This window comes from Kogia breviceps, chromosome 13, assembly GCF_026419965.1.
Source record: "Kogia breviceps isolate mKogBre1 chromosome 13, mKogBre1 haplotype 1, whole genome shotgun sequence".
NCBI classification, from domain to species: domain Eukaryota; kingdom Metazoa; phylum Chordata; class Mammalia; order Artiodactyla; family Physeteridae; genus Kogia; species Kogia breviceps.
The window spans coordinates 21531412-21555396 of record NC_081322.1 but is presented as its reverse complement, the minus strand read 5'-3'; the positions used below and the strand labels follow the sequence as shown (position 1 = coordinate 21555396).

The window sequence follows — 23985 nt, the reverse complement described above, 5'->3', positions numbered from 1 at the left end:
ATTCATTGATTAGCTCTAGTAGTTCTCTGGTAATATCTTTAGGATTCACTATGTATAGTATCATGTCATCTGCAAAGTATGACAGTTTTACTTTTTCTTTTCTGATTTGGATGCTTTTTATTTCTTTTTCTTCTCTGATTGCTGTGGTTAAACTTCCAAAACTAGGTTGAATAATAGTGGTGAGAGTGGGCAACCTTGTCTTGTTCCTGATCTTAGAGGAAATGGTTTCAGTTTTTCACCATTGTGAATGATGTTGGCTTTGGGTTTGTCAAATATAGCCTTTATTATGTTGAGATAGGTTCCCTCTATGCCTACTTTCTGGAGAGTTTTTATCATAAATGGGTGTTGAATTTTGCCAAAAGCTTTTTCTGCATCTACTGAGATCATCATACCGTTTTTAACCTTCAATTTGTTAATATGGTGAATCACATTGATTGATTTGCGTATACTGAAAAATCCTTGCATTCCTGGGATAAACCCCATTTGATCATAGTGTAGGATCCTTTTAATGTGCTGTTGGATTCTGTTTGCTAGCATTTTGTTGAGGATTTTTGCATCTATGTTCATCAGAGATATTGGGCTGTAGTTTTCTTTCTTTGTGACATCTTTGTCTGGTTTTGGTATCAGTGTGACGATGGCCTTGTAGAATGTGTTTGGGAGTGTTCCTCTCTCTGCTATATTTTGGAAGAGTTTGAGAAGAATAGGTGTTAGCTCTTCTCTAAATGTTTGATAGAATTCGCCTGTGAATCTATCTGGTCCTGGGCTTTTGTTTGTTGGAAGATGTTTAATCACAGTTTCAATTTCATTACTTGTGATAGGTCTGTTCATATTTTCTATTTCTTCCTGGTTCGGTCTTGGAAGGTTATACCTTTCTAAGAATTTGTCCATTTCTTCCAGGTTTTCCATTTTATAGGCATAGAGTTGCTTGTAGTAGTCTCTTAGGATGCTTTGTATTTCTGCAGTGTGTTGTGGCTTCTCCTTTTTCATCTCTAATTTTATGGATTTGAGTCCTCTCCCTCTTTTTCTTGATGAGTCTGGTTAAAGATTTATCAATTTTGTTTATCTTCTCAAAGAACCAGCTTTTAGCTTTATTGATCTTTGGTATTGTTTTCTTCATTTCTTTTTCATTTATTTCTGATCTGATCTTTATGATTTCTTCCCTTTTGCTACCCTGGGTTTTTTTTTGTTCTTCTTTCTCTAATAGCTTTAGGTGTAAGGTTAGGTTGTTTATTTGAGATGTTTCTTATTTCTTGTTTCTTGAGGTAGGATTGTATTGCTATAAACTTTCCTCTTACAATTGCTTTTGCTGCATCCCATAGTTTTTGGGTCATCGTGTTTTCATTGTTATTTGCTTCTAGGTATTTTCTGATTTCCTCTTTGATTTCTTTAGTGATCTCTTGGTTATTTAGTAGAGTATTGTTTAGCCTCCATGCGTTTGTATTTTTTACAGTTTTTTTCCTGTAATTGACATCTAGCATTGTGGTTAGAAAAGATACTTGATATGATTTCAATTTTCTTAAATTTACCAAGGCTTGATTTGTGACCCAAGATATGGTCTATCCTGGAGAATGTTCCATAAGCACCTGAGAAGAAAGTGTATTCTGTTGTTTTTGGATGGAATGTCCCATAAATCTCAATTAGGTCCATCTTATTTAAGATGTCATTTAAAGCCTGTGTTCCCTTATTTATTTTCATTTTGGATGATCTGTCCTTTGGTGAAAGTGGGGTCTTAAAGTCCTCTACTATTATTGTGTCACTGTCGATTTCCCCTTTTATGGCTATTAACATTTGCCTTATGTATTGAGGTGCTCCTTTGTTGGGTGTATAAACATTTACAATTGTTATATCTTCTTCTTGGATTGATTCTTTGATCATTATGTAGTTTCCTTCTTTGTCTCTTGTAATAGTCTTTGTTTTAAAGTCTATTTTGTCTGGCATGAGAATTGCTATCCCAACTTTCCTTTGATTTCCATTTGCATGGAATATCTTTTTCCATCCCCTCACTTTCAGTCTGTATGTGTCCCTAGGTCTGAAGTGGATGTCTTGGAGACAGCATATATATGGGTCTTGTTTTTGTATCCATTCAGCCAGTCTGTGTCTTTTGGTTGGAGCATTTAATCCATTTACATTTAAGGTAATTATCAATATGTATGTTCCTATTACCATTTTCTTAATTGTTTTGGGCTTGTTTTTGTAGGTCTTTTCCTTCTTTTGTGTTTCCTGCCTAGAGAAGTTCCTTTAGCATTTGGTGTAAAGCTGGTTTGTTGGTGAATTCTCTTAGCTTTCGTTTATCTGGAAAGGTTTTAATTTCTCCATCGAATCTGAATGAGATCCTTGCTGGGTAGAGTAATCTTGGCTGTAGGTTTTCCCCTTTCATTACTTTAAATATGTCCTGCCACTCCCTTCTGGCTTGCAGAGTTTCTGCTGAAAGATCAGCTGTTAACCCAAAGGGGATTCCCTTGTATGTTATTTGTTGCTCTTGTCTTGTTGCTTTTAATATTTTTTCTTTGTATTTAATTTTTGATAGTTTGATTAATATGTGTCTTGGCATGTTTCAGTTTGGGTTTATCCTGTATGGTCCTCTTTGTGCTTCTTCGACTTGACTATTTTCTTTCCCATGTTAAGGAAGTTTTCAACTATAACATCTTCAAATATTTTCTCAGTCCTTTTCTTTTTCTCTTCTTCTTCTGGGACCCCTATAATTCAAATGTTGGTGCATTTAATGTTGTCCCAGAGGTCTCTGAGACTGTCCTCAATTCTTTTATTCCTTTTTCTTTATTCTGCTTCCTGGCAGTTATTTCCACCATTTTATCTTCCAGCTCACTTATTCATTCTTCTGCCTCAGTTATTCTGGTATTGACTCCTTCTACAGTATTTTTAATTTCAATAATTGTGTTGTTCATCACTGTTTGTTTGCTCCTTAGTTCTTCTAGATCCTTGTTAAATGTTTCCTATATTTTCTCCATTCTGTTTCCAAGATTTGGGATCATCTTTGCTATCATTACTCAGAATTCTTTTTCAGGTAGGTTGCCTATTTCGTCTTCATTTATTTGGTCTTGTAGGTTTTTACCTTGCTCCTTCGTCTGTAACACATATTTTGTCATTTCATTGTTGTTTTTTTTTTTGATGGGTGGTGCTGTATTCCTGTCTTGCTGGTTGTTTGTTTGGCCTGAGATGTCCAGCCCTAGTGTTTGCAGGCAGTTGGATAGAGCCAGGTCTTGGTGCTGAGATGAGGACCTCCAGGAGGTCTCACTCCAGTTGATATTCCCTGGCATCTGAGGTTCACTTTTAGTCCAGTGGTTTGGACTTGGAGCTCCCACCACAGGGGCGTGGGGCTGACCACTGGCCTGGGAACCAAGATCCCGCAAGCTTTGTAGCACAGTGGAAAAAAAAAAAGAAAGAAAGAAATGAGCAGTACAGGGGCTTCCCTGGTGGCGCAGTGGTGGAGAGTCCGCCTGCCGATGCAGGGGATGCGGGTTCGTGCCCCCGTCCGGGGAGATCCCACGTGCCGTGGAGCATCTGGGCCCGTGAGCCATGGTCACTGAGCCTGCACGTGCTCCGCAATGAGAGGGGCTGCTCCACAATGAGAGGGGCCACAACAGTGAAAGGCCCGCGAACCGCAAAAAAAAAAAAAAAAAAAAGAGCAGTACAATATCAAAGAATAAAAAACAAAATAAAATTAAAAAGATAAAAAATAGGGGCTTCCCTGGTGGCACAGTGGTTGAGAATCTGTCTGCTAATGCAGGGGACACGGGTTCAAGCCCTGGTCTGGGAAGATCCCACATGCTGCGGAGCAACTAGGCCTGTGAGCCACAACTACTAAGCCTGTGCGTCTGGGTAGCCTGTGCTCTGCAACAAGAGAGGCGTGATAGTGAGAGGCCCACATACCGCGATGAAGAGTGGCCCCTGCTTGCCGCAACTAGAGAAAGCCCTCGCACAGAAACGAGGAGCCAACACAGCCAAAGATAAATAAATTAATTAAAAAAGAAAGAGAGATAAAAAATATATTAGGAACAATAAAACTATAATTGAAACAACTCCAACAAGGTAAAATAAAACCACAACAGAAAAAAGAAAAGAAATAAAAGGGTGGGTAGGGGGAACAAACCAAAAGGACAGAACAAGAACAAAGTATAAAGAATAAAATTAGAAAAATAAAAGATTTATTAGGAAAAATAAAAATATAAAAGAATCAACAACAATGAATAAACAAGGTAAAACAGAACCCCAATCTAAAAGAGGAAAAAAGAAAAAAATAGGCTTGGCTATGGGGGAGGAGTTTAGGTGAGGGGTGGAACTTAGGCAGGGGCAGGGTTTAGGGTGGGGCGGGACCTAGGCAGGTGGGGGTGTGACATTTGAGCATGGGGCGGGGCCTAGGCAGGGCGACGTTCAAGCATGGGCAAGGCCTCTGCTTAGGACCTGCATACAAGGGGCGAGGCAGCACCTCAAAAGGAGGGTCTCTGGAGTGTGGAGCTCTGGAGTTTGGAGGTAACGCCCTGAGTGAGGGTGGGTGGGTGGTGTTTAGGCCCAGCGTGTTGGAGGGGGTCTCCAAGTGTAGAGGTGTGGCCCTGGGTGGGAGTGTAGGGGCGGGGCTTGGGCTCTGCGCAGCAGGAGGGAGGCTCTGAGGGCAGAGGATTAGGCCCAGGAGCCCAACAGGCTCCACCATGTCTAAGTGGACAGGGAAAGCACTGGCTGCGTTCCCCTCCCTTTCTTTGTGCCCCTCCCTCACCGTCTCCCCAAGGGTCTCCCCCATCGCTGCTGGACCCCTAACCATGGGTGGGTCCTGCTGCGTGTAGGAACTCCTCCCCTCCCCAAGCCGCCCCTCAGGGGTGCCGGTCCTGGAGGTCAGGCCTTTACTTTTGCTCCCCCTTCCCTCCCACTCCCTCAGGACCTGCAGCTGGAGGGGCCCTCGGTGGGCAGAGGATAAGCCAGGGATCTCAACAGGTTCCGGGGGGCCCAAGTGAGCAGGGGAAACCTGGCCACACTCCCTTTTGATCCTCTGCCCTCCCAAAGGTTCCCCAATTTCCCCCTTCAGGCGTGGGACCCCTTCCCCTCCCCCAGCCACCCCTCAGAGGCGCCAGTCCTGTCCCACCTCCACTTCTCCTCCCCACTCACATCCCACATCCTACCCAGTCCCTAGGGGTTCCTCCCGTCCTCTTAGGTGTCCATGGTCCCCCACCGGTGCCTAGTAGGTGCCCTCGTTGTGAGGAGATGTGAATTCTATGTCCTCCTAGTCTGCCATCTTGACTCCACCCCCACAGTTGTTTCTTTATTCACCAAGTCCACTGAAGTGGAACTATGAATATTATCTCTTACAATATTTTCTTCTGCCTCTTTTTCTTTCATGTTTGATCTCCATCTAATATGAAATTCTCACGTTAAGACACTTTTACCAAAACCTTTTCTGTAAAAACACCACATGGCAGATGACGCCGGTGCTGTGGGAGGGCCCGGAGGCCCCAGGGGCCCTGGAATGGGAGGCTGCGGTGGCTTCCACAGAGGCTTTGGCAGTGGTGTCCGGGGCCAGGGCCAGGGTTGTGGTTGGGGCCGGGGCCGAGGCCACAGAGCTCACAGAGGCAAGGCCAAGGACAATAAGTGGCTCCCTGTCACCAAGCTAGGCCGCCTGGTCAAGGACATGAAAATCAAGTCCCTGGAGGAGATCTATCTCTTCTCTCTGCCCATCAAGGAATCTGAGATCACTGACATTTTCTTGGGGGCATCCCTCAAGGATGAGGTTTTGAAGATCATGTCTGTGCAAAAGCAGACATGTGCTGGCCAGTGGACCAGGTTCAAGGCATTTGTCACCATCAGGGATTACAACGGACATGTTGGATTGGGTGTCAAGTGTTCTAAGGAGGTAGCCATTGCTATCCGTGGGGCCATCATTCTGGAAAAGCTCTCCATCATCCCCGTGCGGCAAGTACACTGGGGGAACAACATCAGCAAGCCCCATACCATCCCTTGCAAGGTGACTGGCCACTGGCTCTGTGTTGGTGTGCCTCATCCCTGCTCCCAGGGGCACTGGAATCATCTCAGCCCCTTGCCCAAGAAGCTACTGATGATGGCTGGAATTGACAACTGCTACACCTCTGCCAGGGGCTGCACTGCCATCCTGGGCAAATTCGCCAAGACCACTTTTGGTGCCATTTCCAACACCTACAGTTATCTCACTCCTGATCTCTGGAAAGAGATGGTGTTCACCAAGTCTCCATATCAGGAATTCATCGACCATCCTGTAAAGACCCACACCAGGGCTTCCCTGGTGGCGCAGTGGTTGAGAATCCGCCTGCCGATGCAGGAGTCACGGGTTCGTGCCCTGGTCCGGGAAGATCCCACATGCCGCGGAGCAACTAAGCCCGTGAGCCATGGCCGCTGAGCCTGTGCGTCCGGAGCCTGTGCTCCGCAACGGGAGAGGCCACAACAGTGAGAGGCCCGCATACCGCAAAAAAAAAAAAAAAAAAAAGACCCACACCAGAGTTTCTGTGCAGAGGACCCAGGCTCCAGCTGTAACCACCACATAATTTTCTATGAGAAAAATAAAGTGAATGAAGCCAGCATTGTTTCCCTGGGCTATTATTTCTCCTGCTACTTATCTTTTAAATATATAGATCAATTTTGAAAACCAAGCTTTAAAGGACAGTTGGTTCTTTGATTAAATGGCATATAGTAGAGCCATCTGTTATAGGTGACATTTTTTCCCCTTCGCTGCCTAACTAGGAACTTTCAAATATTATTTAAGTTGGGGTTAGGACTCTGGACTAGAATTATTGTTATTTCACTTTACCATTTGGCACAGCCATCAACTGAGATCTTGTAGGTACTACTGTAAAAGAACACTTTTTTCACTTAAGGAGACCATTGGTGGTCTTGACTTCTGTCATTCTGTTAGTATGTTGAGGGCATCCCTTGCTAGTTAGTGTTAGAATGAGAAATGCGTACCTACTTATTCAATAAACACCTACTGAGAACCACAAAGTGTTCAATATGAGATGAAGATGCCTTTTATCTCTTGTTGATTTTGACAATGAAAAAAATTGAGATAAAGAAATAAAATGATCTCTTGCTAATTGACAATGAAAAAATAGATGTAAACAAATAAAATTATAGTTAACAATCCAAGTGTAAATATAATGCCAATTTTAATAAATTTATCACTTCCTTTTTTAGATGCTATCCAAAAGTTTGTTTTTTTATTTAAATTTTTAAACCTTCTTTTACGTCATCCACATGACAAAAACTTCTCTTCTTGAGGTCAGCAATGACCTCCACATGTTGCTTACTTCACTGGGCAATTCTATTGATAAACCTTCATCTTGTCTCATCAGCAGCACTTGGCAGAGTTGATCATCCCCTATTCTAGAAATACTTTCTTCATTTGGCTTACAAGATACCACATTCTCCTGGTTTTCTTCCTACCTCACTAGCCATTTGTTCTGTTTTCTTTTGCTAGCTCCTCCTATCTTCATCTTTTCACTTTGGTAAAATCCTTGGGTTTCTTCTTTTCATTATATCCTCATTGATAATGTTATCCAGGTACATACTTTCAAATACCAATCATACACTAATGCCTCCTAAATGTAGATCTCCAGTCTGGCTCTCTCTCCTGAATACCAATCTGGTGCATCTAACTCTATCTCAGCTACTTGGAAGTCTAATAGCCATGTCAAAAATCAAACTCCTGATTCACTACCTCTACTCCCCACCCCATCTGGTTCCTCTGGTGGTATTATGTCTCAGTTAATGGAATTCCATCTTTCCACTTGCTCAGGCAAAAATCCTTGGAGTTATCCTTGACCTCTTTCTTTCTCATACACCCCACATCTAATCCCTCAGCAACTCGTATTGGCTCTACTATCTTAAAAATATAACCTTTTTTGACCACTTGTCACCACTAGTCCCCTGGTCCATAAGACTATTCTTTCTTGCTTAGATTATTCCTTGAGTTTCCTAACTCATCTTGTCCTTTTCCACTTTACTCTTAACAAAGCAGTCAGACTGATCATTCTGTTGACGCATTAACTCAGAACATGGTGATCTTTTTAAGAACTGTCCAAGGGTTTATTCCATTTCTCTGAGAGTGAAAGTTGAAATCTTTCTTTTCAAATGGGTTTTCTTTATTTTAAAATTTATTTTATTGAAGTATAGTTGATTTACAATGTTGTGTTCATTTCTATTGTACAGCAAAGTGATTCAGTTATATATATATATATTCTTTTTTAAATTGGGGTATAGTTTCTTTACACTGCTGTGTCAGTTTCTGCTGTACAGCAAGGTGAATAAGCCATATGTATACATATATTCCCTCATTTTTGGATTTCCTTCCCATTTAGGTCACCACAGAGCACTGAGTAGAGTTCCCTGTGCTATACAGTAGGTTCTCATTAGTTATCCATTTTATACATAGTAGTGTATATATGTCAATCCCAATCCCCCAATTCATCTCATCCTCCCACCCCTTCCCCCTTGGTATCCATACATTTGTTCTCTATGTCTGTGTCTCTATTTCTGCTTTGCAAAAAAGATCATCTACACCATTTTTCTAGATTCCACATATATACATTCTTTTTATATTTTTTCCATTATGATTTATCACAGTATATTGAATATATTTCCCTGTGCTATATAGTAGGACCTTATTGTTTAGCCATGCTATATATAATAGTTTGCATCTGCGAATCCAAAACTCCCAATTCATCCTCCCCCAGCCCCCCTCCCTTAGCAACCACAAATATGTTCTCTATGTCTGTGAGTCTGTTTCTGTTTCGTAGATAAGTTCATTTGCATCATATTTATATTCCACATATAAGTGGATATCATATGGTATTTGTTTTTTTCTGTCTGACTTAACTTCACATAATATGGTAGTCTCTAGGTCCATCCATGTTGCTGCAAATGGCAATACTTCATTCTTCTTTATGGTTGAGTAACACTGCTCACCCATAAACAAGTTGAAGTCTTTGTAATAGGCAGCAAGGCCCTACGTGACCTAACTCCTGTAATCTCTAAGACCTCATCTCCTAATAATCTGACCGCGCACCCCTCTACTCCATCTCCATCACTCTTGTCTCTCTGTTGTTCCTGAATAGGTTGGGCATGATCCCTCCTCAGTGCATTCTTATTTGTTCTTCTGCCTGGATTGGCTTTCTTCGGACATCCACATGGCTCTCTCTCTCACATCTTTCAGGTTTTTTCTCCAGTGCCACATTCTCCTTCAGGCCTTCCCTGATCACACTATTTAACATTTTAATGCACTCTCTGCTCAGTGCTATGACCTTCCATCCTACGTTCATACTCTGGTTTTCTCCATAGCATTTATCACCTATTAAAAGTGTTAAATACTATACTGCATAGTATATAACTTACTCATTTATTTTGTCTAGTATCTGTCCCCCCATACATAAATTCTGACAGCAAAGTTTTGTGGGTTTTTTGGCTTGATATACCCCTAGTGCCTCAAACTGTGCATAGCATAGGTTCTCAGTAAATGTTTAGTTGAATGCATGAATGAATATGGCAAGGTAAGTGCTAATAATAGTCTAAAAATAAAAATATTATTTTTTTAGAAAAATTAAAACATATTCCAAGGTGTCATCTAGGGTTGAGGATGAACTGAAGGAGGAAGCAAAAGTATTTTAAAGGTCTCATCTTATTGGCAGAAATTGAGGGTCAGGGAGTTAAATAACATTGGAAAAAATGGAAATGAATACCTTTTTATTGGCTTGAAAAACAATAGCAGAAAATGTCAATTCTGAAAAAATTAATAAATGCATTTGATGCAATCCTAAATAGAATTCCAAAGGAATGTTATGGTAAAGGAGAATTGAAAAATTGAATAAAATGATTTAAACATTTTAATGAAAGAATAAATGCTCCAAATCAAAAAAATACATATTTTGGGGAAAAAAAGACTAGTAAGGGAGGACTTGACCTAATAGATATCAAACGCTATTGACCTAGAGATACACAAATAGACTCATGGGACAGAATACAGCAGAACAGAATCTAAAAATATATATCCTGGCGGAGTCAAGATGGCGGTGTGGGAAGATGTAGAGTTAGCGTCTACCCACAACTAGGGCACCTGCCTGCCACTGGTGGGGGATTCTGATGCCCAAGAAGACAGCAGGAATCTCAAAGTGAACCAGTAGGATGAAGGGGGACTGAGTGGGGAGAAGTGGAGGCCAGACAGGATTGGCGCTCCTGAGGCTGGGGAGATCAGGAGAGGCAGGCAGGAGGGACCATCCAGTAGGAGCAGGAGAGGAGTAGAGGGTGACTGCCCCGCCCACTCAGCACAGGGAGCCTACTGAGCTCCCAGGCTGGTCCCCTGCCCACCAAGGCCCACCCCTCCCTGCCGGCCGCATTGGTCCTGGGGGCATAGGAGGGAGGCTGGGGAGATGAGGAGAGGCAGGCGGAAGGGGCCTTCCCAGACCACAGACTGTAGGAGCAGGAGAGGAGAGGAGGGTGTTTACCCTGCCCACTCAAGCCCAGGAAGCCTGCTGGGCTCCCAGGTGAGGCCCCTTGCCCTCTGAGACCAGGGGTGGGGGTCACGCCTGGGCCCCTTATGTTCCTTGAGCCTAAGCCCCACCTCCCACAGCCCCCAGGGCCTTTTCCAGCCCTGTGGATCCTGAGCATTGGCCCTGCCCATTGCCCAAACCTCATCCTTGCTTAGGCCCTGCCCTCCACAGCCATGGCCTCCCCGCACCTTTTTTTTTTTTTCCTCCTCCTCTTTTTTATTATTGAGGTACTGAGGTACCTTACAGTTGTTGACTCATCTACATTTTTATTTGTACATTCTTTCTAACATATCTGCTAGTTTCCTAGTCTAATTTTATTTTTTACTTTGCTTTGTTCTTTTTTTTTTTTTTTTGCCACCCTACACGGCTTGTGAGATCTGGGTTCGTGAGCCGGGGTCATGCCGAAGGTCCTGCGGTGGGAGCTCTTAGTCCGAACCACTGGACTAACAGAGAACCTCAGACCCCAGGGAATATTCATCAGAGCAAGGTCTCATGGAGGTCCTCATCTCAGCACCAAGATCTAGCTCTAGCCAACAGCCTACAGACTTCAGTGCTGGAAGTCTCAAGCCAAAAAACCAGTAAAACAGGAACACAATTCCACTCATAAAAAAAAAAAAAAAAAAAGAAACTGCAAAAATATATGTCACAGATGAAGGAGCAAGGTAAAAACCTACAAGACCAAATAAATGAAGAGGAAATAGGCAATCTACCTGAAAAACAATTCAGAGTGATGATAATAAAGATGATCCAGAATCTCGGAAATAGAATGGAAGCAAAGATTGAAAAATACAAGAAATGTTCAACAAAGATATAGAAGAACTAAAGAACAAACAAACAGAGATGAACAACAAAATAACTGAAATGAAAAATACACTAGAAGGAATCAATAATAGAATAACTGAGGCAGAAGAACGAATAAGTGAGCTGGAAGACAATATGGTAGAAATAACTGCCAAGGAGCAGAATAAAGAAAAAAGAACAAAGAGAATTGAAGACAATCTCAGAGACCTCTGGGACAACACTAAATGCACCAACATTTGAATCACAGGGGTCCCAGAAGAAGCAGAGAAAAAGAAAGGGTCTGAGAAAATATTTGAAGAGATTATAGTGCAAAACTTCCCTAACATGGGAAAGGAAATAGTCACCCAAGTCCAGGAAGCACAGAGAGTCCCATACAGGATAAACCCTAGGAAAAACACACAAAGACACATATTAATCAAACTAACAAAAATTAAATTCAAAGAAAAAAATATTAAAAGCAGCCAGGGAAAAACAAAAAATAACATACAAAGGAATCCCCATAGGTTATCAGGAGATTTTTCAGTGGAAACTCTGCAGGCCAAAAGGGAGTGGCAGGATATACTTAAAGTGATGAAAGAGAAAAACCTACAACCAAGATTACTCTAACCAGCATGGATCTCATTCAGATTTGATGGAGACGTCAAAAGCTTTTCAGACAAGCAGAAGCTAAGAGAATTCAGCACCACCAAACCAGCTTTGCAAATGCTAAAGAAACTTCTCTAAGTGGGAAACACAAGACAAGAAAAAGACCAACAAAAACAAACCCAAAACAATTTAAAAAACGGTAATAGGAACATACACATCAATAATAACCTTGACTGTCAATGGATTAAATGTCCCAACCAAAAGACACAGACTACCTGAATGGATACAAAAACAAGACCCATTTATATGCTGTCTACAACAGACCCACTTCAGACCTAGGGACACATACAGACTGAAAGTGAAGGGATGGAAAAAGATATTCCATGCAAATGGAAATCAAAAGAAAGCTGGGGTAGCAATACTCATATCAGATAAAATAGACTTTAAAATAAAGACTGCTACAAGAGATAAGGAGGGACTCCACATAATGATCAAAGGATCAACCCAAGAAGAAGATATAACAATTATAATTGTTTATGCACCCAACACAGGAGCACCTCAATACATAAGGCAAATACTAACAGCCATAAAAGGGGAAATCTACAGTAACACAATCATAGTAGGGGACTTTAACACTCCACTTTCACCAATGGACAGATCATCCAAAATGAAAATAAATAAGGAAACACAAGCTTTAAATGATACATTAAACAAGATGCACTTAATTGATATTTATAGGACATTCCATCCAAAAACAACAGAATACACATTCTTCTCAAGTGCTCATGGAATATTCTCCAGGATAGTTCACATCTTGGGTCACATATCAAGCCTTGGTAAATTTAAGAAAATTGAAATCGTATCAAGTATCTTTTCCAACTACAAAGCTATGAGACTAAATATCAATTACAGGAAGAAATCTGTAAGAAATACAAACACATGGAGGCTAAACAACACACTACTTAATAACTAAGAGATCACTGAAGAAATCAAAAAATACCTAGAAACAAATGACAATGACCCAAAACCTATGGGATGCAGCAAAAGCAGTTCTAAGAGGGAAGTATATAGCTACACAAGCCTACCTTAAGAAACAAGAAACATCTCAAATAAACAACCTAAACTTACACCTAAAGCAATTAGAGAAAGAAGAACAAAAAAACCCCCAAATTTAGCAGTAGGAAAGAAATCATAAAGATCAGATCAGAAATAAATGAAAAAGAAATGAAGGAAACGATAGTGAAGATCAATAAAACTAAAAGCTGGTTCTTTGAGAAGATAAACAAAATTGATAAACCATTAGCCAGACTTCTCAAGAAAAAAAGGGAGAAGACTCAAATCAATAGAATTAGAAATGAAAAAGGAGAAGTAACAACTGATACTGCAGAAATACAAAGGATCATGAGTGATTACTCCAAGCAACTATATGCCAATAAAATGGACAACCTGGAAGAAATGGACAAATTCTTAGAAATTCACAACCTTCCAAGACTGAACCAGGAAGAAATCGAAAATATGAACAGACAAATCACAAGCACTGAAATTGAAAGTGTGATTTAAAATCTTCCAACAAACAAAAGCCCAGGACCAGGTGGCTTCACAGGCGAATTCTATCAAACATTTAGAGAAGAGGTAACACCTATCCTTCTCAAACTCTTCCAAAAGATAGCAGAGGGAGGAACACTCCCAAACTCATTCTACGAGGCCACCATCACTCTGATACCAAAACCAGACAAAGACGTCACAAAGAAAGAAAACTACAGGCCAATATCACTGATGAACATAGATGCAAAAATCCTCAACAAAATACCAGCAAACAGAATCCAACAGCACATTAAAAGGATCATACATTATGATCAAATGGGGTTTATTCCAGGAATGCAAGGATTCTTCAATATATGCAAATCAATCAACATGATACACCATATTAACAAATTGAAGGAGAAAAACCATATGATTATCACAATAGATGCAGAGAAAGCTTTTGACAAAATTCAACACCCATTTATAATAAAAACTCTCCAGAAAGTAGGCATAGAGGGAACTTTGCTCAACATAATAAAGGCCATATATGACAAACCCACAGCCAATCGTCCTCAATGGTGAAAAACTGAAACCATTTCCACTAAGATCAGGAACAAGACAAGGTTGCCCACTCTCAGCACTATTAGTCAACATAGTTTTGGAAGTTCTAGCCACAGCAATCAGAGAAGAAAAAGAAATAAAAGGAATAAAAATTGGAAAAGAAGTAAAGCTGTCACTGTTTGCAGATGACATGATATTATACACAGAGAATCCTAAAGATGCTACCAGAAAACTACTAGAGCTAATCAATGAATCTGGTAAAGTAGCAGGATATAAAATTAATGCACAGAAATCTCTTGCATTCGTATACACTAATGATGAAAAATATGAAAGTGAAATTAAGAACACACTCCCATTTACCACTGCAAGAAAAAGAATAAAATATCTAGGAATAAACCTACTTAAGGAGACAAAAGACCTGTATGCATAAAATTATAAGACACTGATGAAAGAAATTAAAGATGATACCAATAGATGGAGAGATATACCATGTTCTTGGATTGGAAGAATCAACACTGTAAAAATGACTCTACTACCCAAAGCAATCTACAGATTCAATGCGATCCCTATCAAAGTACCACTGGCATTTTTCACAGAAGTAGAACAAAACATTTCACAATTTGTACGAAAACACAAAAGACCCCGAATAGCCAAAGCAATCTTGAGAAAGAAAAATGGAGCTGGAGGAATCAGGCTCCCAGACTTCAGACTATACTACAAAGCTACAGTAATCAAGACAGTATGGTACTGGCACAAAAACAGAAATAGAGATCAATGGAACAGGATAGCAAGCCCAGAGATAAACCCACACACATATGGTCACCTTATCTTTGATAAAGGAGGCAAGAATATACAGTGGAGAAAAGACAGCCTCTTCAATAAGTAGTGCTGGGAAAACCAGACAGCTACATGTAAAAGAATGAAATTAGAACACTCCCTAACACCATACACAATAATAAACTCAAAATGGATTAAAGACCTAAATGTAAGGCCAGACACCATCAAACTCTTAGTGGAAAACATAGGCAGAACACTCTATGACATAAATCACAGCAAGATACTTTTAGACCCACCTCCTCGAGAAAAGGAAATAAAAACAATATAAAGCAAATGGGACCTAATGAAACCTAAAAGCTTTTGCACAGCAAAGGAAACCATAAACAAGATGAAAAGAGAATCCTCAGAATGGGAGAAAATATTTGCAAATGAAGCAACTAACAAAGGATTAATCTCCAAAATATACAAGCAACTCATGAATCTCAATATCAAAAAAACAAACAACCCATTCCAAAAATGGGGAGAAGACCTAAATAGACATTTCCCCAAAGAAGATATATAGATTGCCAACAAACAAATGAAACGCTCAACATCGTTAATCATTTGAGAAATGCAAATCAAAACTACAATGAGGTATCATCTCACACCGGTCAGAATGGCCATCATCAAAAAAATCTACAAACAATAAATGCTGGAGAGGGTGTGGAGAAAAGGGAACCCTCTTGCACTGTTGGTGGGAATGTAAATTGATATAGCCACTATGGAGAACAGTATGGAGGTTCCTTAAAAAACTAAAAATAGAACTACCATATGACCCAGCAATCCCAATACTGGGCATATACCCTGAGAAAACCATAATTCAAAAAGAGTCATGTACTAAAATGTTCATTGCCACTCTATTTACAATAGCCAGGATATGGAAGCAACCTAAGTGTCCATCAACAGATGAATGGATAAAGAAGATGTGGCACATATATACAATGGAATATTACTCAGTCATAAAAAGGAATGAAACTGCGTTATTTGTAGTGAGGTGGATATATCTAGAATCTGTCATACAGAGTGAAGTAAGTCAGAAAGAGAAAAACAAATATCATATGCTAACACACATATATATGGAATAATAAAAAAAGAAAATGGTCAGAAGAACCTAGGGGCAAGTCAGGAATAAAGATGCAGACCTACTAGAGAATGGACTTGAGGATACGGGGAGGGGGAAGGGTAAGCTGGGACAAAGTGAGAGAGTGGCATGGACATATATACATTACCAAACATAAAACAGATAGCTAGTGGGAAGCAGCTGCATAGCACAGGGAGATCAGCTCGGTGCTTTGTGACCACCTAGAAGGGTGGGATAGGGAGGGTGGGAGGGAGGGAGATGCAGGAGGGAGAAGATGTGGGGACATGTGTCTGTGTGTGTCTGATTCACTTTGCTATAGAGCATAGGCTGAAACACCATTGTGGAGCAATTATACTCTAATAAAGATGTTAAAAAAATTAATTAATTAATTAATTATTTTAAAAAGTGTTAACATGGTGTAAATTGCATCCAGAATTACATTAAATAATTTATGCCAAGCAAACATGAGAGAAAAAAAAAAAGAACACTACTTAACACCATATACAAAAATAAACTCCAAATGGATTAAAGACTTAAATGTAATACCAAACACTATAAAACTTTTAGAGGAAAACATAGGAAATACACTCTTTGACATAAATACCAGGAAGATCTTTTTTGACCCAACTCCTAGAACAACAGAAATGAAACAAAAATAAACAAATGGGACTTAATTAAACTTAAAAGCTTTTGCACAGCAAAGGAAACCATAAACAAGACAAAAAGACAACCCCCAGAATGGGAGAAAGTATTTGCAAATGAAACAACAGACAAAGGATTAATCTCCAAAATATACAAATTGCTCATGGAGCTCAATATCAAAAATACAAACAATCCAGTTAAAAAATGGGTGGAAAACCTACACAGACATTTCACCAAGGAAGACATACAGATGGCCAAGAGGCACATGAAAAGATGCTCAACATCACTACTTATTAGAGAAATGCAAATCAAAACTACAATGTGATATCACCTCACGCCAGTCAGAATGGCCATTATCAAAAAATCTAGATACAAGAAATGCTGGAGAGGGTGTGGAGAAAAGGGAACCATCTTGCACTGTTGGTGGGAAAGTAAATTGATACAACCATTATGGAAAACAGTAAGGAGGTTCCTTAAAAAACTAAAAATAGAACTACCATATGACCCAGAAATCCCACTACTGGGCATATACCCTGAGAAAACCATAATTCAAAAGGAGACATGCACCACAATGTTCATTTCAGCACTGTTTACAATAGCCAGGACATGGAAGCAAACTAAGTGTCCATGGACAGGTGAATGGATAAAGAAGTGGCACATATATACAATGGAATTGTTACTCAGCCATAAAAAGAAAGGAAATTGAGTTATTTGTAGTGAGGTGGATGGACCTAGAGTCTGTCACACAGAGTGAAGTAAGTCAGAAAGAGAAAAACAAATACTGTATGCTAACGCATATATATGGAATCTAAAAAAAAAAAAGGTACTGATGAGCCTATTTGCAGGGCAGGAATAAAGAGGTAGACATAGAGAATGGACTTGATGACATGGGGTAGGAGGGCGAAGCTGGAGCAAATGAGAGTAGCACTGACATATATACAGTAACAAATGTAAAATAGTTGGCTGGTGGGAAGCAGCTGCATAGCACAGGGAGATCAGCTTGGTGCTTTGTGATGACCTAGAGTGGTGGGATAGGGAGGATGGGAGGGAGGCTCAAGAGGGAGGGGATATGGGGACATGTGTATGCATATGGCTGATTTGCCTTGTTGTGCAACAGAAACTAGCTTAGTATTGTGAAGCAATTATACTCCAATAAAGATCTATTAAAAAATAGTTAAAAAAAAATTCTGTGTAGCATATTTGAAGGTTGCTAGGAGAGTAGATCCTAATAGTCCTCATCTGAAGCAAAAAAATTGTAACTGTGTGGTGACAGATGTTGACTACACTTATGGTGATCATTTCGAAATATACAGATATTATATCATTGTGTTGTACACCTGAAATTAATATAATGTTTTATGTCAATTATAAGTCAATAAATTTTTTAAGATAATAACTTAAAAAATATATATATATATTCCATTATATGTGAGAATTAATAAATGCAAAACTGGCAGATACCTCAATTCAGTGAGAAAGGATGAATTATTTAATAAATGTTGCTGGCACAACTGTCTATTAATATAAAAAATAAGCTTGTGGGACTTCCCTCATGGTCCAGTGGTTAAGACTCTGTGCTCCTGATTCAGGGGACCAGGGTTCGATCCCTGGTTAGGGAACTAGATCCTGCATGATGCAGCTAAGAGCCCACATGCCACAACTAAAAGAGCTCGCATGCTGCAACTAAAGATCTCTCATGACACAACTAAGATTCGGGGCAGCCAAATAAATAAATATTAAAAATAAACTTGTACTCCTACCTTTATCTGCATCTTAAATCAAAAGAAAAAAATTTCAAATGGGTTAAAATTTTAATGTAAATATATTAATATCTTATAACAAAATTTAGGTGTCTATATGGAATATCTAGGGGCTGGAGACACCTTACCCATGACTGCAAATCTAGAAACTGTTAAAGAAAAGATAGAATATTTGATTATGTACATACGGCAAAAGATATTATGAACTAAGCCAAAATGCAAATGAAAGCCATGGGAAAATATCTGCAATACAGAGAACAGACAAATATTTAATATTTATAATATTCAAAGACCTCTTGCAAATTGAGACAAGTTGCCAAAAGACTCCAGTAGAGATATAATCAAAAAGCATGAACAAACAATTCACAGAAGAGAAAATTTAGATAGGTAGCAAACATATGAATATTCTCAAACTCACTAGTGATCTGGAGATGATTTAAGTAACCCCAAGATGTCATTTTATAACTCTCAGACAGATGGAAATTGAAAAGCCCAACAATACCAATTGCTGGTGGGAATGCAGGGTAAAGGGTTCCCACATTTACTGCAGGTGAAAATATGCATTGTTATAGCCTTTTGGTAATATAACATCTGGCAACAGTATTAAAATTATAAATACAAATACACTCTGACCCAGAAATTTCACTCCCAGGAATCTATCCTGTATAAATAAGATGGGGGAATTTTATGCAGCCAGTACAAAGAATCTACCTACTAGGACCTACCTATTCCAGTTGATTTGGAGGGATTATCAAGAGGTAACATGATTGAGAAAAGAGTGCATAAAATAATCCAGTTTTTATAAAACAAACAATTACAAACTCCTACATGTGTATATGATTAATAGATTTCTCATATGCTTGTGTGAGAAGGAAGAAAATTACGGTAGACTGTTAACATGGGCTAAGGTGAAAAAGGAGGAAGGTGAGGGAGGTGGGAGCTAGCAAAGAAGAAAAAGATGAATATACAATAAAAGTATGTCGATACAGTCACATTTGTGCATTTAAGCACATTTCTATATATTTATTTTTAAAGCTGAAATAAAATGAAATCAAATATGATGAATAAAATACGATGAAATGTATGGAATTATCCCTCCCACACCCTTCCCCCTTCTCCCACCAATTATCTTCATTTTGATTTGCTTATGTAAGTAACGATTCTATTTCATAGCTTGGTAGTTGCCCAGCCCGGAAATGGGAGTGGTAGCTGTGATGCTGGGCATGGGGCTGGGGGAATTCATCTGTCACATATGATTGAGACCAGCGTTATGAATAAAGCGTAGTCTGTGCTGGTTTAGACTAGGGCCATGTGGTAGGTTTTCCTCAGTGGTCCTATAATCTGGTCTGAATAATGAGTAAAAATTACCCTAAATCGTGCCCTTATTAAACCAGTGCCCTTTTTTCTGAATCCTATTAGAGAATTTCTATCCCATCACACTACATGGAACTTTCAATATGTACTCACATTTCACTCGGCAAGTCGATACACATTTCCTTAGCCCCTACTCTATCAAACACTGGGCTAGGCACTGTGATTTGTATAAAGATAAATGATGCCTGCTGGCGGTTCTCAAAGCGACTGTGGTTTGTGGTGAGAGACGAACATTTAACATTTAAGATTAAATGGGTAAGTGCTAAAACAGAGGTATCAGCAAAGTGGTGGGAAGTGGAGGAGAGAGAGAGATCAGGGAACACTTTCAGAACAAGGGCAGCTGAGGGAACAACACGAGCACGGCTTGGAGTCATCACAACACCTCATGGCTTTGGGATACTGGGAGCTGTCTAATGTGTCTGGGTACAGAGCATGTGGCCAGGTGAGGATTGCAGAATGGTTTGAGATGAGGTCATGGACAGAGTTCAATTCCATGCTAAGGATTTAGAACAGGGCATGATATGATCTGACATGGCATTTTAGGAAGATAGAGGCTGGAGGCAAGTGAGGTTTGAACTGACGCAGCAGTCTCTGCAAAGGGTAGGAGAGGAGATGAGACCCTGGACCAGGACTGGGGAAATAGAAATGGAATAGGTAGTAAGAGGTGGGTCAGTAGGATTTCAAGATGACTTGAAATAATTTGACGTGTTTACTGAACAAAGGGATAAAGTGCGGCATTGTTGAAAGTGATTGAGATTTTTGGTCTGAGTGAGTGGAAGGAGGCTGATGTTACTATTTATGGGAAGGAAGAGGAGCAGATGTACAAAAAAGAAGGAGTTTTGTTTGTTTGTTTGTTTGTTTTCAGTATGCGGGCCTCTCACTGTTGCAGCCTCTCGCGTTGCGGAGCACAGGCTCCGGACGCGCAGGCTCAGCGGCCATGGCTCATGGGCCCAGGCGCTCCATGGCACGTGGAATCTTCCCGGACCGGGGCACGAACACGTGTCCCCTGCATCGGCAGGCGGACTCTAAACCACTGCACCACCAGGGAAGCCCAAGAAGGAGTTTTACATGAGGTGCCAGTGGGGTAATCATTCATTCATTCATTCCACTCAACAGGTAATACTGGGTGCCTACTTTGCACCACTGTTGTAAGTACCAGGGATGTAGAATTGAACACATTAGACAAAAAAATTCCCGCCCTCGGAAGCTTGCACGGAGAGATAGACAATAGACAAATAAGCAACACATAAATTTTAGAAGTGCTAACTGCTGTGGAGAAGAGGAAAGGCAGGGAGAGGGAGCAGGAGATACAGGGGTCTAGTGTAGTTTGTGTTGCAGCTTTAAAGAGGGTGGTCAGGAAGCTCTCATTGACACTAGATAAAGACATGAAGGAGGCAAGGGAGCAAGCCATGAATATGCAGGGGAACAGTGTTCCAGCCAGAGGAAACAGCAGATGCAAAAGCCTGGAGGTTGGAATGTGCCTGGCATACTCAAAGGACAACGACGACACGAGTCTAGACCATTCTAATGACTTTGAAAAGAAACTAGTAAACACATTGATAAATGAAGATGTCAGACACAGTGATGGAAAAAACTGCTTAGAATTCGAGGGAAATGTGAGCTGGTAATACAGATGAAGGATCAAATCCATAGACATGATGGCTGAAGCCCAGAGAATAGGGAGAGAGAAAAAGAAAGGTGAGCAAAGGATAAACACTTCAGAGGCCCCAATTGTAAGATGTGAGCAGAGGAAGAGGAGCCAGTGCAGAATGCTGAGAAGGAGGAGAGATATTGGGATATTGCCATGAAGACTTTGTATGAAATTCTACGAGCAGAACACATATACATTTCTTTACTTAATGAATTCATAAGCAATGATTATGAACAATAATCATGTATTCAAAATTATCCTGGAAAATATCCTATCATATAGATAGGATCTTACCTAATTAGAGAAAGCTCTGCCAGAATACTAAGTCCAGCCTTGGCGAAGATTCCACCTCCCTGTAATTTCTTTAGATTCCCTATGTTTTCCTTTTGTGTCTCATATTATTAGCTTTGAAAACAGGAGAATTAAGTTATTCTGAGCAGTTACTAGGTAAGCATTACTAGGTTTTGTGTGGTTGCTGGGTGGCAAGCTCTGTGGCACAGATTTCTACTCATAAACTAAGTTTGTCAAAAGCACGGAGAATATCCACCTCTTTACAGGAGCTCTATGACCTGTTCTCTTTTCTCTTGCTCACTCAACTACAGCAAAGCACCTGAGTGAACTCTCCTGTATCATGATCAATAATCTCTTACTTGCTTCTGGGAACAACATATTAATTTTTGTTTGTTCCTGGGCATTTTTCATATGCAATAAACCCAGCTGACATAGTATCCATTGATTAAGAGTGTTGAAGCTTAATGACTGAAGGCAGGTAAAGAAAATATTGCTAGGGGTCAGGTCTAATATATTGCAAGGGTTTATTTGTAATGCCAGTCAACCGTTTTTGGTCTCTCTTTATCGGCCAAGTTAAGTGTGAATTACAGTGCTCACTTCTGTAGCACGTACACTAAAACTGAAACGATACAGAGAAGATTAGCATGGCCCCTGACCATATGCAATGCACTCCATGAATATGCAAATTCGTGAAGTGTTCCATATTTTTTTAAAAAGTGAGTTACAGCCACAAAACCTAGGATCTTCTAGTTTCCTCATTGCTACTTCTTTTGTTAAGAGGAAGGTACTGGCTAAAAATGAAGTCATTGGCAAAACCCTTCTTTGGTCCAAATCCTGTCTTCATTATTTATAAATCACAGGCAAGTTATCTTTTCTCCTTAACTTCATTTTTTATTTTTATGTTTTTTGGCTGCATCAGGTCTTCATTGTGGCATGCAGGATCTTTGTTGCAGCGTGCGGGCTCTTCGTTGCAGCGCGTGGGCTTCTCTCCAGTTGCGGTGTGCGGGTTTTTTCTCTCTAGTTGTGGTGTGCAGGCTTCAGGGTGCAGGGGCCCTGTACTTTGCAGCACGCAGGCTCTCTAGTTGAGGCACGCAGACTCAGTAGTTGTGATGTGAGGTCTTAGTTGCCCCGTGGTATGTGGCATCTTAGTTCCCTGACCTGGGATTGAACCTATGTCCCCTGCATTGGAAGGCTGATTGTTTACCATTGGACCACCGGGAAGTCCCTCCTTAACTTCAATTTTCTCGTCTATCATGCAGAGTTGTTTGTGAAAAGTAAGTTAGGTAAGGCATGTGGAATATATAATACAGGGTCAATAGCGATTCAAAGTTTGGAAAAGGTTATACTTGCTGTCATAAACTCACAACCACCAAAAAGAAAGTCCCACAGAGTTACTTTACTGTCAACCTAGTTACTGGATTCTGAGTAAAGGGGTTATAATTATTTATCACTTGTTAAGTGTCCTGAGGGATTGTGAAACCCCAGGTTGCACAGACTAAACCCCAGGTTGCACAGACTAAGCCTTCTCTTTTTCCTCTAGCACTGAAAGATTTTCTCTCAGGAAGGAGGTTCATTGGATTATTTAATTTTATCATGTGAACCCAAGCCTGTGATCATGTAAGGCCCAGTTCACTATCTAAATGACAGGAAGTTATAGTATTTCAACTGTAGAAAAGCTAGAGTATAATTTTCAACAAACTTCCTCTTGCAAGTCTTGGTATTGGTTTCTTATAATCATGAAATTAATCTTAGTCTGTTCTCTCCCAGGATCTAATAAGCTATTAAATAATATCTAATCATTAGATGATGGGGGTGAGCATTTTTATTAAGTACATGCCCTTCAATATTCCCTCTATTTTTTCCTCAATGACCTTTCATCATCCAGCACACAAGCAAGATAATTACTGTTTTAATATAAAGACTTAAGTCTGTTCAACTTGAGAATGTCAATTCTGTATTTACTCCAAAAAAAAAAAGCTTCTAGTTTTCAAAAAAAAACAAATGACTGGCTTGTAGTCAGAAACTTCTTATATCTAACTGACCTGCCTATCAGACACCTGCCTTTTAAAGGGAGTATTTCTTACTTTAATTCATTTTGGCATTACATGAACAGTTTCGGAAACCCTGGTGGAAATATATCCTTCAGAGGAGAGGTCTAGTATTTCACTCCAGATTCCACTGAGAATATTAATTTTTTTTTTCAGCTGAACAAAGTATCTTTTATTTGTGACATACAAGTACAACCAATGAGGGAATTCCTTGAAGTCCAGTGGTTAGGACTCCACGCTCTCACTGCTGAGAGCTCGGGTTCAATCCCTGGTCAGGGATTGAACTAACTAAAATCCCACAAGCCACACAGGGCAGCCAAAACAAATAAACAAACAA

At 40.1% G+C, this 23985-nt stretch overlaps 2 pseudogenes; both read left to right on the top strand.

The window, feature by feature from the left end:
- Window positions 1-5419: 5419 nt before the first annotated feature.
- Window positions 5420-6521, top strand: LOC131767753 (small ribosomal subunit protein uS5-like; annotated as a pseudogene).
- A 15668-nt stretch (window positions 6522-22189) lies between these two features.
- On the top strand, window positions 22190-22309 carry LOC131740292 (U6 spliceosomal RNA; annotated as a pseudogene).
- Window positions 22310-23985: the final 1676 nt, after the last annotated feature.